The sequence below is a fragment of the Capra hircus genome, chromosome 6, assembly GCF_001704415.2.
Source record: "Capra hircus breed San Clemente chromosome 6, ASM170441v1, whole genome shotgun sequence".
Lineage (NCBI taxonomy): Eukaryota > Metazoa > Chordata > Mammalia > Artiodactyla > Bovidae > Capra > Capra hircus.
In genome coordinates, this window is record NC_030813.1 from 57,795,704 (window position 1) to 57,810,897 (window position 15,194).

Below are 15,194 nucleotides of genomic sequence, written 5' to 3' on the forward strand. Positions count from 1 at the left end.
AGTTCTGCTGCACAGTTCTCTGGATTTGATGAACACAAACTTTGGGGGCATTATTGGTGAGAATTGTGGGAAAGATTTCATGAAAGCTGAGTAGTCTTTACTTCTCAGTAACTTTGTGGTATGTAGGTTAAATCCCTTCAGCTGTGATTTGAGCCCATCTTTTTTGGCATCAACGTTTTCCCCCCAAATAAAATGTTTTTCTGATTATTAAGGCATTTATGCTGAATATTAAAAAAAATAGTACAATAGAGTTAAAATTAAAAGTTGTCCCTTAATCCCACCTCCCAGAGAGAAATCAATAGTAACGAACAGATTGGTGTATAGACTTATAGATTTTATTCTTTTATTATATAAACAAATGTTTTTATATGTAATCAATTTATATATTCCTTTCTACACTTATCGTTAAAAAAATAATTTTATTTATTTATTTTTGGCTGTGCTGGATCTTTGCTGCTCTGCAGACTTTTCTGTAGTTGTGGCGAGTGGGGGCTGCTGTCTAGTTGCAGTGCTCAGCTTCTCCTGTGTGGAGCATGGGCTGTAGGGTGTGTGGCCTTAGTAGCTGCAATTCCTGGGCTCGAGAGCACAGGCTCAGTAGTTGTGGCTAACGGGCTTCGTTGTTCCGTGGCATGTGGGATCTTCCCGGATCAAGGACTGAACCCATGTCTCCTGCCTTGGTAGGCGGATTCTTCACCACTGAGCCTCCGGGGAAGACCCCACATATCTTTTTAAACTCAGTCTCCCTTTTGAGATCTCCCTGTCTATATATGTATATGTATATGTGTGTGTGTGTGTGTGCTGTGCTTAGTCCCTCAGTCGTTTCTGATTCTTCACGACCCCATGGACTGTAGCCCATCAGGCTCTTCTGCCATGGGTATTCTCTAGGCAAGAATACTGGAATGGGTCGCCATGCCCTCCTCCAGGATATACATACGTACATACATACATACATATATATATATATGCTGTGCTGTGCTTAGTCACTCAGTCGTGTCCAACTCTTTGCAATCCCATGGACTGTAGCCCGCCAGGCTCCTCTGTCCATGGGGATTTTTCAGGCAAGAATACTGAAGTGGGTTGCCATGCCCTCCTCCAGGGGATCTTCCCCACCCAGGGATCAAACCCAGGTCTCCTGTGTTGCAGGTGGATTGTTTACTGTCTGAGCCACCAGGGGAGCCCAAGAATACTAGAGTGGGTGGCCCATCCCTTCTCCAGGGGAACTTCCTGACCCAGGAATCGAACTGGGGTCTCCTGCATTGCAGGCAGATTCTTTGCCAGCTTAGCTACCCAGGAAGCCTATATATATATATATATATATAAACACAATTAGCTATAGCTATAGTTATATTTTAGACATTTTTGATAATGGTAGAGATGTGTCCTTTTGCATGACTACAGTTTCGTGCAGCAGGGAGAAAGGAAAGGCTAGCTTCATGATTGGTAGAAAGTGACAGCATCAGCTTTGTTTAGCTTTGATGAACCATTTTGGTTATGAAAAAAGAGCATGACCAGGATGGGCTGGAAGTGACTCAGAAATGTCTGATCTGTCTATCATTAGAAAGAAACGAGATTTGGAGCAACAAAAGTGAATATAAGCAAGTTGGACACATCAAACTAAAAAGCTTCTGCACAGCAAAAGAATTAATAAAATGAAAAGATGGCCTATAGAATAGGAGAAATTATTTGCAAAGTATATATCTGATAATGAGCTAATATCTAACGTATACAAAGCACTCATACCTCTCAATAGAAAAAAAATTTGATTAAAAAATGACTAGAGGCTTTCTGCCCACGGACGCCACTGAGAAAGCATTGTTGAAGTCTCCCCTGCTTCCAATGCCATCATGTTTAAGTCAGAGTCTCCCAAAGAGCACAAACAGCTGCAGAAGCTCTTCATTGTAGGATTGAGCTTTCAAACAACCGATGAGAGTCTGAGGAGCCGTTTTGAGCCTTGGGGAGTGCTCACAGACTGTGTGGTGATGAGGGATCCAAACACCAAGAGCTCCAGACGCTTCGGATTTGTCACGTATGCCACGGTGGAGGAGGTGGATGCAGCCGTGCCTGCAAGGCCACACGGGGTGGACAGAAGAGTTGTGGAACCGAAGAGGGCCATCTCAAGAGAAGATTCGCGAAGACCTGGTGCCCACTTCACTGTGAAAAAGATTTTTGTTGGTGGCATTAAAGAAGACGCTGAAGAGCATCGCCTGGGAGATTATTTTCAACAGTATGGGAAAATTGAAGCGATTGAAGTCATGGCTGACTGAGGTACTGGCAAAAAGGGAGGCTTTGCTTCTGATGCCATGACTCCATAGACAAGACTGTCATTCAGAAATACCACAACGTGAATGGCCACAGCTGTGACGTGAGAAAAGTCCTGTCTAAGCAAGAGATGGCTAATGCTTCATCCAGCCAGAGAGGTCAAAGTGGTTCTGGAAACTTTGGTGGTGGTCGTGGAGGTGGTTTCGGTGGGAATGACAGCTTTGGTCGTGGAGGAAGCTTCAGTGGTCAAGGTGGCTTTGGTGGCAGCCGTGGTGGCAGCGGCTATGGTGGCAGTGGGGATGGTTATAATGGATTTGGTAATGATGAAACCAGTTTTGGAGGTGGCCGAAGCTGCAATAATTTTGGCAGTTACAACAATCAATATTGAAATTTTGGACCCATGAAAGAAAGAACCTTTGGAGACAGAAGTTCTGGCCCCTGCGGTGGTGGAGGCCAATACTTTGCCAAACCATGAAGCCAAGGTGGCTATGGTGGTTCCAGCAGCAGCAGTAGCTATGGCAGTGGCAGAAGGTTTTAATTATTGCCAGGAAACAAAGCTTAGCAGGAGAGGAGAGCCAGAGAAAGTGACAGGGAAGCTACAGGTTATAGCAGGTTTGTGAACTCAGCCAAGCACAGTGGTGGCAAGGACTGTGCTACAAAGAAGACATGTTTTAGACAATACTCATGGGTATGGGAAAAAAACTCTAGGACTGTACTTGTGACTAATTGTATAACAGATTATTTTAGTTTCTGTTCTCTGAAAAGTATAAAGCATTCCAACAAAGAGTTTTAATATAGATTTTTTTTTGCACCCATGCTGTTGATTGGTAAATGTAATAGTCTGATCATGATGCTGAATGAGGTCTTAAAAAAAAAACAGAGTAGAGGAACTGAATAGACATTTTTCTAAAGAAGACATACAGATGGTCAGCAGATACATGAAAAGGTGCTCAGTATCACTAACATCAGGGAAATGCAAAGAAAAACCACAATAAGATAACATCTCAGACCTGTTAGAATGGTTGTCATCAAAAAGACAAAAGCTCAGTGTTGGCTTGGAGAGAAGGAAACCCTGTGCTCTGTTGGTGGAATGTAAATTGGGTCAGCCACATGGAAAACGGTATGGAGGTTTCTTGGAAAATTAAAAACAGTACTACTGTGTGATCCAGCAATCCCACATCTGGGTATATATACAAAGGAAATGAAAACAAGATCCCAGTGTATCTGCTCCCATGTTCATTGCAGCTGTTACTCACAATAGCTAAGGTACGGAAACCACTGTGTGTCCATTAGCAGATGAAAGGGTACAGAACACAAGGTACACAGATACAATGGAATATTACTCGGTCATGAGAAAGAAGGAAATTCTGTAATTTGTGACAACATGGATGGATCTTGAGGGCATGGTGCTAAGTGAAATAAGTTAGAGAAAGACAAACACTGTGTGATATCACTGACATAGGGGATTTTAAAAAAGCCAAAGTCATCGAAACAGAGAGTGCAGTGGTGGTTACCAGGAGCTGAGGGTGAGGGAAATGGAGAGATGTCAGTCAATGAGTATAAAGTGAAAGCCGCTCAGTCGTGTCTGAGTCTTCGCCACCTCATGGACTATACAGTCGATGGAATTCTTCAGGCCAGAATACTAGACTGGGTAGCCAGTTCCCTTCTCCAGGGGATCTTCCCAACCCAGGGATCGAACTCAGGTCTCCCACATTGCAGGTAGATTCTTAACCATCTGACCCACCAGGGAAGCCCATCAATGAATATAAACTTCCAGTTAAAAGATGAATAAATTCTGGGGATCTAGTGTACAGCGTGTCATTATAGTTACTAATACTGTATTATATACTTATAAGTTACTGAGAGAACAGATCTTAAATGTTCTCACCACAAAAAAAGAAATGGTAATTACATGATGAGATGGAGGTTTCAACTAACCTATAGGGTAATATTTTGTAATATATGTGTATCAAATCAGCAGGATGTACACCTTAAACTTCTGCAGCGTTAAATGTCAACTATACCTCAATAAAGCTGTAAAAAAAAAAAAAGATACAAGAAAAACAAAACTGAGATAAAATCTTCAAATAGGGAATTTCCTCATGGTCCAGCAGTTAGAACTCCATGCTTCCACTGCAGGAGGCACAGGTTTAACCCCTGGTCAGGGAACAAAGATCCTGCAAGTTTCAAGGTGCAGCCAAAAAATTAAAATAAAATCCCCCAAATAAAAATGACAACAATAAAAACAAAAAAGGATTTTGGAGAAAGCTAAGCCTCAACAGGATGGGAAGCTGAGGCCAAAATGAAATTCCTGTTTTTGATGGCGAAGTTGGAAGAACGACCAGGGTCTTCTAAGGATAGGAAGCCTTGTTTTAGTTAGTTGCTATGTTGATTATGTTGCAGTAATTTCTCTGTCTGTCTTTCTCCCACCACGGCCTTCCCTTGCTGATATCCCCAAACAGATATTAGAGTCCACGACACATAAGAGGTGTGAACATTATTTGTGGACATCAACAAAAAAGGACTGTGTGGTTCAGTGAACAGAGAAGGAATGAGCTATGAGTGATGAAAAGGAGAGGAAAGAGAGCCGGTGTTCCCTGGGGGCTGGAATCCAGAGGCAGAGGGAACAGGAGGAGCTGTGGACTCCCAGGAACCCCTGGAGAATTTGGGGTGGATGCCGGGCTTCTCTTTCCTCATGAGAAGAGATTTTGATCTGATTTTTTTAAATCTCCCAAATGGCAGAATGACCCCTGCTGCCATCTGGCCTATATATGGATGTACCATAATTTAGTCAAGCCCCTATTAATGGTCTTCTAGATTTTCCTCATTTTCCTGTCTTTGTTATAGTTTTCTCTGTAACCAAAATCTTGCATAGCTTTGTGTCTGCTTCTAAGCAGTTATAGTTAATTAATAGAGATTAATAGAAACAATGCTGCCTCCTCAAAAAATAGACTAAGAATACGATCCTCATAGCAGCAGGCATGGCTTGGAGCCTGTAGTTGCCCTGTGTTAGTTCCTTGATGTTAAATTTGGAGCCAGATCATATTTTAATTATGATGGCATGCTTTAATGGGATTCACAGCTTAAAAAAAAAAAACAAACAACTGGAGATAAATTGCACATGCATGTGCATAAATGCCACAGCCATGTGCTTCCCATTCTCAAAGCTTCATTTATAACACTTGGATTTTTGAAATCTGTTTTTGCCTTTCTCCTTCCACTTACACTATACTCTGGGTTTTCTCAGGACTGCTCATAATAAATGAGGTGACTACCAGTGACTTTTACAATGCAGAAGGGAAAAAGAAAAATTGTTTTATATTTTTGACCGTATTTGGCATTTGTGTTTTAAGAGGAAAATAAAATTACACTAAATAAGATTTGAGATTTTTCTTTTTGGCTTTTCTGTTAAATAAGTGAACAGACCAATGCCATCATGGAGCATTTCTGGCATTTTCTGTGTAAAGCTAGCCTTACCATCTTTGATCAGTATCCAAAACCAGATGTACCAATGAATACTTCATCCATCAACTAACTTTAAATGATGCTATTTTTAAAAATAGATATACAACATATACTATTTTAAATTTCTTATTACATTTCTGACATATTTAATACTTCAAACTTCTAATTAGCATAATTCAACATAATTGTTCAATAACTTTTCCTTTAAAGGCTTTAGATGATATTTTACTTCTTATTGCAAATGTCAGTAACAGGGTGAGAGATGCAAAAGAAAATGAGCCCTACATGGAAGCATGAAGTCTTACCCTCACTTTCTTTTTTTAGACTGAAAATGTGTATCTTGGAAATCAAAGTTTCAAAAGAAACAGTAACCCAAAGAATTTTAAGATTATAGATTTTAATTTGTTAGATAGTTTCTATGTGGTTAACTACTAGAAAAAAAAAACTGCTCCTATTTAAGACTCAAAATGTGATCACTGGTTAAAAAATGCATGTGCGTAGTTCTCAAAATAAATAACCTAGTGTAAATTTAGAATCTGCTGTGTCCTCTCTTTCATAGTTTTGATGTATGAGCCTCCCCTTCTTCGACTTCATCAGTGCTGAGTGCTTGGATTAAAATATCTATACTGACTCTTAAAAAATAGCAAATTCTTTTTTTGTTTGTTTTTTGTCTGCACCCCATGGCTTGCAGGATCTTAGTTCCTTGACCAAGGATTGAACCAGAGCCACGGCAGTGAAAATTCAGAGTCCTAACCACTGGACCACCACAGAATTCCCCAACAAATTCTTCTCATTGCAAGCAGAATGTTCTTATTTGGCTTCACCACAACTAGTGATGCATGCATGCTGCGTCTCTTCTTGAGACCCCATGGGCTGTAGCTTGCCAGGCTCCTCTGTCCATGGGATTTCCCAGGCAAGAATACTGGAGTGGGTTGCCATTTCCTCCTCCAGGGGATCTTCCTGACCCAGGGATCTAACCCGAGTCCCTTGTGTCTCCGGCATTGGCATTCAGGTTCTTTACCGCTAGCGCCACCTGGGGTGTGCAATTGGTAAAGATTGGTTTAATTCAGTCAGTGTGAACTGAACACTGTGCCAGGCATAAGAGATAGAAGCAGCCTACGCCTTTGAAGAACCTAGGGGGAACTTAGGTGAGGGTGGACGGGAATTTGGAGGACAGTTCCAGAAAGATGCTTCTATATTATCTGGTAAAAAGTCAGGAGGTGCAGTTATCCCCAGGGCACTAGATGGACTCTTCTCCTCAATCAGGGGGTTTGGGAAAGTCATCTTGAAGAAGCTGACGTGTGAGCTGAATCTTTAAGGAGGAATGAGAATCAAGTGAAGAGACAAAGCCCAGAGCAAGGAGGGGGGGCGTGGCCAAAAAGACAAGGGAGGAGGGAGGTGGCATCTCACCTAGTGACTGCCTGAGATGGGGAAAGGGTGACTAGGGCGAAGATTTGAGGGAGAGGAAGCTTCCATTTGCGGATATGGGGTATTGGAGTGACTGGAGTGATGTGCGGTGGGCTGAAGCTCAGAGGACGATCTGGGCTAGAGATACGTAGCTGGGGCATGGCCATGGAGTCAGGACTATGAGCGTGGTTGACAGCATCCAGGGAGAAAGGAGCACCTGCGGATGTGATTGTTTTAGAGGGCGGGTAGGGAAAGGGGAGTCCCAAAAGGAACGTGAAGAGGAGACTCATGTGGTAGTGGTGTCCGCAGAGCCAGGGCATGGAAGTTTCAAAAGGAGGATAAGGACAGCAGTGTCAAGAGCAGTAGCGAAGTAAAGATTGTTGTTGTTTAGTCACGAAGTCATATCCAACTCTTGACGACCCCATGGACTGTGGCGTGCCGGGCGTCCGTGTCCTTCACTATCTCCCGGAGTTGGCTCAGACTCATGTCCATTGAACTGATGATGCCAAACATCTCATCCTCTGTCATCCCCTTCTTCTCCTGCCCTCAATCTTTCCCAGCATCAGGGTCTTTTCCAATGAGTTGGCTTTTCACATAAGGTGGCCAAAGTATTGGAGCTTCTGTTTTAGCATCAGTGCTTTCAATGAATATTCAGGGTTGATTTCCTTTAGGATTGACTGGTTTGATCTCTTTGCAGTCCAAGGGACTCTCAAGAGTCTTCTCTATCACCACAATTTGGAAGCATCGATTCTTCAGTGCTTCTTTATGGTCCAACTCTCACATCCTTACAGCTAGACATAAATTATGAAATTTTCATTCTGCCTGGCCTACTTTTATTTCCTTTTCCAACTTGTCTCCATTCAAGGCCATCCTTTTTTTTTTAACCTCACCTATCTTTTGACCTTAAAAATGATAACCGTAACTAAATGATATGCCTCTTCATAATTTACAAAATGCTTTCACATATATATCACCGTATATAATATGCTCACCCACCCTTTGAGTTGGCATTTTAACTGAATTATAGTTGTTTAGGATTGAGGCTCAGACTTGAGGTCATAGATGCCTTGAAATTCCTCCTCTCTCTCTCATTGAGTATTTATTTATTTGGCTGCATCGGGTCTTAGTGGCAGCATGTGGGATCTAGTTCCCTGACCAGGGGTCAAACTCAGGCCCCCTGCATTGGGGGTCTTAGCCACTCAATGACCAGCAAAGTCCTCAAAACCTCTTTCTGTATCGAGGAAACTGAGCCTCAGAGAGATGTATGTTAGTATTAATAGTACGTGTGCCAAGTCACTTCAGTCGTGTCTGACTCTTTGCGACCATATGGACTGTAGCCCTCCAGGCTCTTCTGTCCATGGGATTCTCCAGGCAAAAATACCAGAGTGGTTTGCCATGCCCTCCTCCAGAGGATCTTCCCTACCCGGGGATGGAACCCACATCTCCTGTGTGTCCTGCACTGGCAGGTGCGTCCTTTACTACTGGTACCACGTCGGAAGCTCAGACAGATGTGTGTCTTACGTCAGTTTCACCGCTATTTGGTGTGTCTCGGCACTAGAATCCAACCTCCTGATTTTCACTGCACGCCTCTAACTGCAGAGTGGGAATATTGATGAGGTTCAGGCAACCCTATTGAAACTCAGTACAGGAGGAGCTCTGGCCCATAGCTGAGTATGATCCTGTACCTTTAAACCATCCTGACTCATCCACTGCTAATTGCAGGTAAGCGGTAAAACTAAACCACGCGCCCTCCAGTCTTCTCTGTGATAATTGCCCAAGACTCCCTCACTCTGTTCCCACTCCCGTCCGCTGTTGGTAGACATTCACTCTTTTGGCCAGAGCAGCATCTCTTCTTCCTTATTCTGTCAGCAGCCCCTCCATAGGGTGCACTCAGGAGACTCATGGCTGATTATTCTCTTACCTTGGCCTCAGTGGTTGGTTCAGGGGTGGGTTTGCGATCCAAGCAAGTCATGAAAACCAGAGTCAATCCTGGCAAAACAATCTCTCAGCTGCAGCTGCCAGGGACCATGTGGTCGCTGCCTGGGAAGGGCCTGGGAGAAGGAAGATAGCATGGAAGCAGCCCAGTGACGGATGGATTGCTGGATCCTGATGATGTCATTTGCTCATGGGATCCAGCCTGCCTGGAGCTGGAGCTCTCCCTGCACTTGGGGTGCACAAGCCAATAAAGTCCCCAGCTACGTTCAATCCTCTCGAGCGGCAGTTGCAACCGCAAGGGCCTTATTTAATATTTCCCTTTCTGCAGCTCCGTTTCTCCCCTGTATCTTGATCTGACTCACCAACTTTGACCCTCAAATTTTCTAGGATTTGCTTCAGACCAGTCTTACTCTGGGCCTCTTCAAGTTTGCCATACCTTGGTGGTTCCTTCCTTCCCTGTTGTCCCTCACCAAACCCTCTCATGGGATATTTTCTCATCACTCTTTTTCTAATATATTCTTTCTATTATTTTTTGGCCACATTTCGAGGTATTCCTTATCTTTGTTCCTCAACCAGGGATCAAAATCACGCCCCTTACAGTGGAAGCCCAGAGTCTCAGTCGCTGGACCACCAGGGAAGTCTCATTACTCTCCTAGGAGTCAGGACTTATAAGTTATGAGCTGCCTGCACTTTGAAAGAACTATTACTATTATTAATAATGACAGAAGAAATTTTTTGCCATTAACCAAGCACTTTTAAAATTGTGATAAAATATACATAAGATTCACTATTTTAACCATTATTAGATGCACAACCCAGTGGCAATAAGTACATTTACTATGTTGAGCAGCTATCACCTCTATTCATTTCCAAGATGTTTTCATCATCCCAAACAGAAACTCTGTAGCCGTTAAAAATAACTCCCAACTTCTCCCTTCCCCTGGCAGCCTCCATTCTGCTTGTTCTTCATGAATTTGCCTAGTCTGTGCATCTCCTATAAGTGGGATCATATAATTTTTTTCTTTTATAACTAACTTATTTCACTTAGCATATTATTTTCAAGGTTTATCTATGTTGTAGCATGTATCAGAATTTCGTTCCTCCTTAAGGCTGGAAGGCTGCAGTCCATGGGGTTGCTGAGGGTCCAGCACGACTGAGCGACTTCACTTTCACTTTAAGGCTGAATAGTATTCCACTGTATGTACATCGCATGTTTTGTGTGCTATTGATACATACTTTTTCCATTTCTGCCTTCTGACTATTGTGAGCCATGCTGCTATGAACATTGATACACAAGTATCCCTTTGAATGAAGCCCTGATTCCAATTCTTTCAGGTGTATACCCAGAAATAGAAGCATTGGGTTGACCCAGCACTTTGTATGTGCCAGGCACTGTGCTGTATGTATTTTATGTTCATTATTTTATTTAGTATTCACAACTTTATGAGGTAGTACTATTATTCCTACCTTAAAGTTAAGGAAACTGAGGCTCAGAGAATTTACCATGACCAAGGGCTTATCCTTTTCCATAAACAGCCATACCTGTTGGACTCCAGAGGCTGTAGTCTTAGTCGGAATGCTGAGGCTTCTGTAAAATCATCCCCAGTTTCTTCAAAAAGCACATATAGAGCAGATACTGTGTGTTAGGCATTGGATCAAATGCTGGAGTATGTAATCGTGTGTTCATCACGCCTAGGGTGCTTGTTAGTGAATTGAGAGGAGGTACAGTCACCCTGTTCTATGAAGCCTGGCCTGGGAGGTGCCTGGCCCGTCTTTCATGCACTGAGTGTTATCTTCTCCATTTATATCACTGGACTTTATTCTTGCCCAGACGGTGACCAGTCCTGCCAGGCTTTTTCAGAGCTGCTTTCCTGGATGAATCCAGTCCTGTCTGGAGGTAGAGGGAACAAAAAAACAAGAAAAAAAAAATAATATATATATATACATATATATATATTCTGATTATGAAAATGACACATAATCATTATAGACAACTTGGGAAAATGATGGAAACCTAGAGCAAAGAAAACAGAAATCACCCTATAATCAAGCTATTCAGGGGTAATTTTTTAATGAAAGCCTAAGCTAATAAAATGCTTTGTTATCCTCCATCAGGGAGCTACCTTGCTGGCTCAGTCAGTAAAGACTCCACCTGCAATGCAGGAGACCTGGGTTCAATCCCTGGGTCAGGAAGATCTCCCTGGAGAAGGGAATGACAACCCACTCCAGTATTCTTGCCTGGGAAATCCCATGGACAGAGGTGCCTGATGGGCTGTAGTGCATGGGGTCGAAAACAAGCCTGACGCGACTTAGTGGCTGGACCACTACCAATCAAAGTAGTTTGTTTTACTCTGTAAAGGGGAGAAACCAGTCCCTGAAGAGCCCCTATCCCTCAGCTACCCCTACTGTGTTTGAATTACTCAGTTCTCTGGCTGCAGATTTATGTCTTCCTATGAAAGGCATTCATCCTGCAGAATTTGCCAGATGGTGCCCTGTAATGGCTCTTGGATTATCCATCATCATTAGAAGGAAATGCTTCCTATTCTGTCAGCATGAACTTTAACTATGTGGAAGGAATGTGTGCGCTTTTGAAGAAAGGTTCTGTGTGAGGAAAACGGAGAGAGGGAGGCCTCCCAAGAAGATGGCGGATCCTGGCAGCAAGCGTCAGGACGCAGATTCCTTCCCTTGGTGCCTCCGTGGCGTCCCACAGCCTCCCATACCTGTCGGTCAGGTTGTGGTGGCTCCTTCTTATTTCACTGCTCTCCGGAGCTGCTAAAGTCATATGTCACCTTGTCCAAATTAGAAAAAGGCACCCCTTCCTTCCTGTGGCAGGAGGTGGCTGTGCTCCACGTGTGGACAGAAACTGGTACTGAGTGCACTCCACTTTCTTCCGGGCCAACATCCTTGTTCAGTGAACACACAAAGCTCTGTGTAGTGCTCCTGGTTTTGCCCTTTTGAGGCTCATCCCTCTCCAGGGATGCAAAGGCTATAGATATTCTAGATCTAGGTGTTGCAGCCCCCACTCTAGGTGAGCCCTGGGTATGTGGTCCTCAACTTGACACGTATTTATCGAGCTCTTACTATCCAAGCCTGGCCCCCATGGAAAGCTACCTGCTTCTCACCTTCTCTTTGGCCACTGCCACCATCAACTCTGTCTTTTAGAGACTAGAACTCTCAGAAGTCTCAGCTGTATTTATTGGAAGTTGTTTTGTCTACAGGTGCTTGAAATATCACCGTGTAATTACTGAATTTGCAGCTATTCTAATAAACAGACTCCTCATGTAGTTGCAGACACATCAACTGGAGCCTCCAAAACCACCTAAAACTCCCCTCATTTCTAATTTTATTTTTTTCATTTGAATCTGCTAAAACAAATTCTAGTTCTTCTTTGGATTTTGGTTCTTAGACTTGGTCTCAAGACTTTCCTTCTCTTCAGCTACTCCTGAAGAGTCTCTCTCTTATAGCTATTGTCTAACTGATATTTTCTTTGGTCTGGGGCATGCTGACCTATGGCTTCATTATACTAAGCACTCCTAATTTTTGCTTTACCACTGTGATGTTTGCATAAAAGCAAAACCAACAGTTACATTGTTGGTGGATGAATTTTTCATGTTAGAAACAATCTTTGTGCTGTTACGCAAATGCAGTATAATTTTGTGGAAAAGTGGGATGCAGCATCAATTGAGCTTGTTGTTGTTTAGTCACTAAGTTGTGTCCAGCTCTTTTGCAACCCCATAGACTGTAGCTCTCCAGGCTCCTCTGTGCGTGGGATTCCCAGGCAAAGATACTAAAGTGGGTTGCCATTTCCTTCTCCAGGGGACCTTCCTGACCCAGGGATTGAACTCATGTCTCCTGCATTGCAGGCGGATTTTTTACTGCTGAGCCACCAGGGAAGCCCATGTCAACTGAAGTACTTACATAAACATACAAATCATTACATTTTTATCTGGTAACTCACCTTCAAAAATATGGGTAAGATGAGAGTCCCCTTGGGGCCTAGTAGCTAGGATTCTGGACTTTTATTGCCATGGCCCTGGTTCAATCCCTTATCAGGGAACTGAGATCCTGCAAGCCATGTGGTGCAGCAAATATATGCATATATGACTTATAATAATTATTAAAATTAATTATATGTTAGTATATATATAGTTAGGATGAAATTCAGATCATTATAACCCCCAAAATGGTAATGACTGCTGTGTATATGGCGAGTGTGATTAAAAAGCTGCATTCTAGAGCTCAAAAAATAGTGAGAAACTGTGCCTCAGTTTCCTCATTTATAAAATGGCAATAATAATAATACCACTATTCTGCATTGTTCTAATGATGAAATGAGTTAATATATGTGAAGTGCTTAGCACAGGGCCTGACACACAGTAAGAGCTACGAGCATATAAGCATTAACTACTACATGAAAATACTGTATGAGTACCTTTGGGAAGCCAGACAAAATTTAGGTAGGCATTTTTATAATGTAGTATTAATTTTTTAATGCTTTACCCAAGCAAATTGTGATAAAATCCAACAATGACAAATACTGAATGTTTAAATGTTTTAAAACAGAGTGGTGGTCTGTTTTGCACACTTTTGATCATTGACTTACCCTAGGAGTTTTCTTTTTTAGATGGCATGTATTTGTCAGAATCAAAGTAAGCATAGTAAGTGCTGTGCCATGCTAAGCCACTTTAGTCATGTCCGACTCTTTGTGATCCCAAGGACTATAGCCCCCCAGGTTCCTCTGTCTATAGGATTCTCCAGGCAAGAATGCTGGTGTGGGTTGCCATGCCCTCTTCCAGGGGATCTTCACAACCCAGGGATCAAACCCACATTTCCTTTGGTTCCCGCATTGTAGGTGGATTCTTTACCACTGAGGCACCAGGGAAGCCCTAATAAATAGTAGAACCCACATATTTCTTCCTTTTACATCTGATATTTCAGTTTGTTTCTGCCACTCTTCCTCAGTCCCTGTGGCAAGATTCTCTGCTCTGTTTTGCTTCTTGTACAGTTTGTTTGGACTCTGCCTGCTCTCTTCCTCTGTGCATAAAGCAGCCAGCCCTTGCAGTGGGTAAACTTCAGAAAATTTAGATCTTGTTTTTGCAGCTTGTCTGTGCACAATAAACAGACGACCTGTGCCAGTTTTCTCCCAGGCTCTTTTTGGCACAGGATTGAAAACTGGCCGCTCTGGTCAGGAATGCTGCATGTTCTTCTGTGGGTGGCCAGAATCTGAGCTGAAATAGAAGAAATTCAATTTTCTGCTATTCCAGTCCCTTCTGCTGAAGAAAAGAGTATCATCATAACTTTGAGAAGTTGATGATGGCCAGTTAGTTTCCTCTTTTACACCACAGTAGTTATTTGTAACGAGGTCATGCAAACCCCAGGTAAGATTTCCTGAAGTGCTGTGAGCTTTCTGAACAGTCTTTAGGCTTGGTTTGGGAACTGTAAGCAGGAAACAAAGAATTTATTTCTGGAGTGCTAGTCAAAACCCATCTATTGGTCCTTTAAATTTGTCACGATGAAACTATAAGATGGCTTAATATAAAATGTAAAACTGTATCCAGTAGTTTGTATCTTTCTAATCTCTTTTTGATCATTTCATAAGTGATTAGTGGTATCTGTAGTTACGGGACAACAGAGAAACTTTATCTTTCTGTATATCTAATTAAGCATTTATCAGTTTATCAGCCAGTCCACCTCCTGAACCAGAAATGATCATGGGTGATTGATATGTACACATAAAATACAACAATATTCCATGGATTAAACATTGGGTGACAGTGGTTTCCCTGGTGGTCCAGTGGTTGAGAGTCCACCTTGTAATTCAGGGGACACTGGTTTGACCCCTGGTCTGGGAGGATCCCACATGTCGTGGGGTGGCTGAGCCCATGCACCACAACTACTGAGCCCATGCATTCTAGCACCTGTGTTCCACAACAAGAAAGACCACCGCAGTGAGAAGCCTCCACATGGTGACTGGAGAGTGGCTCCCGCTAGCCACAACTAGAGAAAGCTCACATGCAGAAACAGACACCCAACACAGTGAAAAATAAATAAATATTCTTTAAAAACAAAAGGAAAAAAATGGGTATCAGGGGGAAGAACACAATGGTAAGGGTGTTGAGTCAGACATG

At 42.7% G+C, this 15,194-nt stretch overlaps 1 protein-coding gene and 1 pseudogene across 5 annotated transcripts in view; both read left to right on the forward strand.

Moving 5' to 3' along the window:
- The window catches only part of TBC1D1 (TBC1 domain family member 1), a 226,123-nt gene that overhangs the window by 22,456 nt on the left and 188,473 nt on the right, over positions 1–15,194 (forward strand). The gene's annotated exons all lie outside the window — the stretch shown is intronic.
- Positions 1,748–2,973, forward strand: LOC102189106 (annotated as a pseudogene).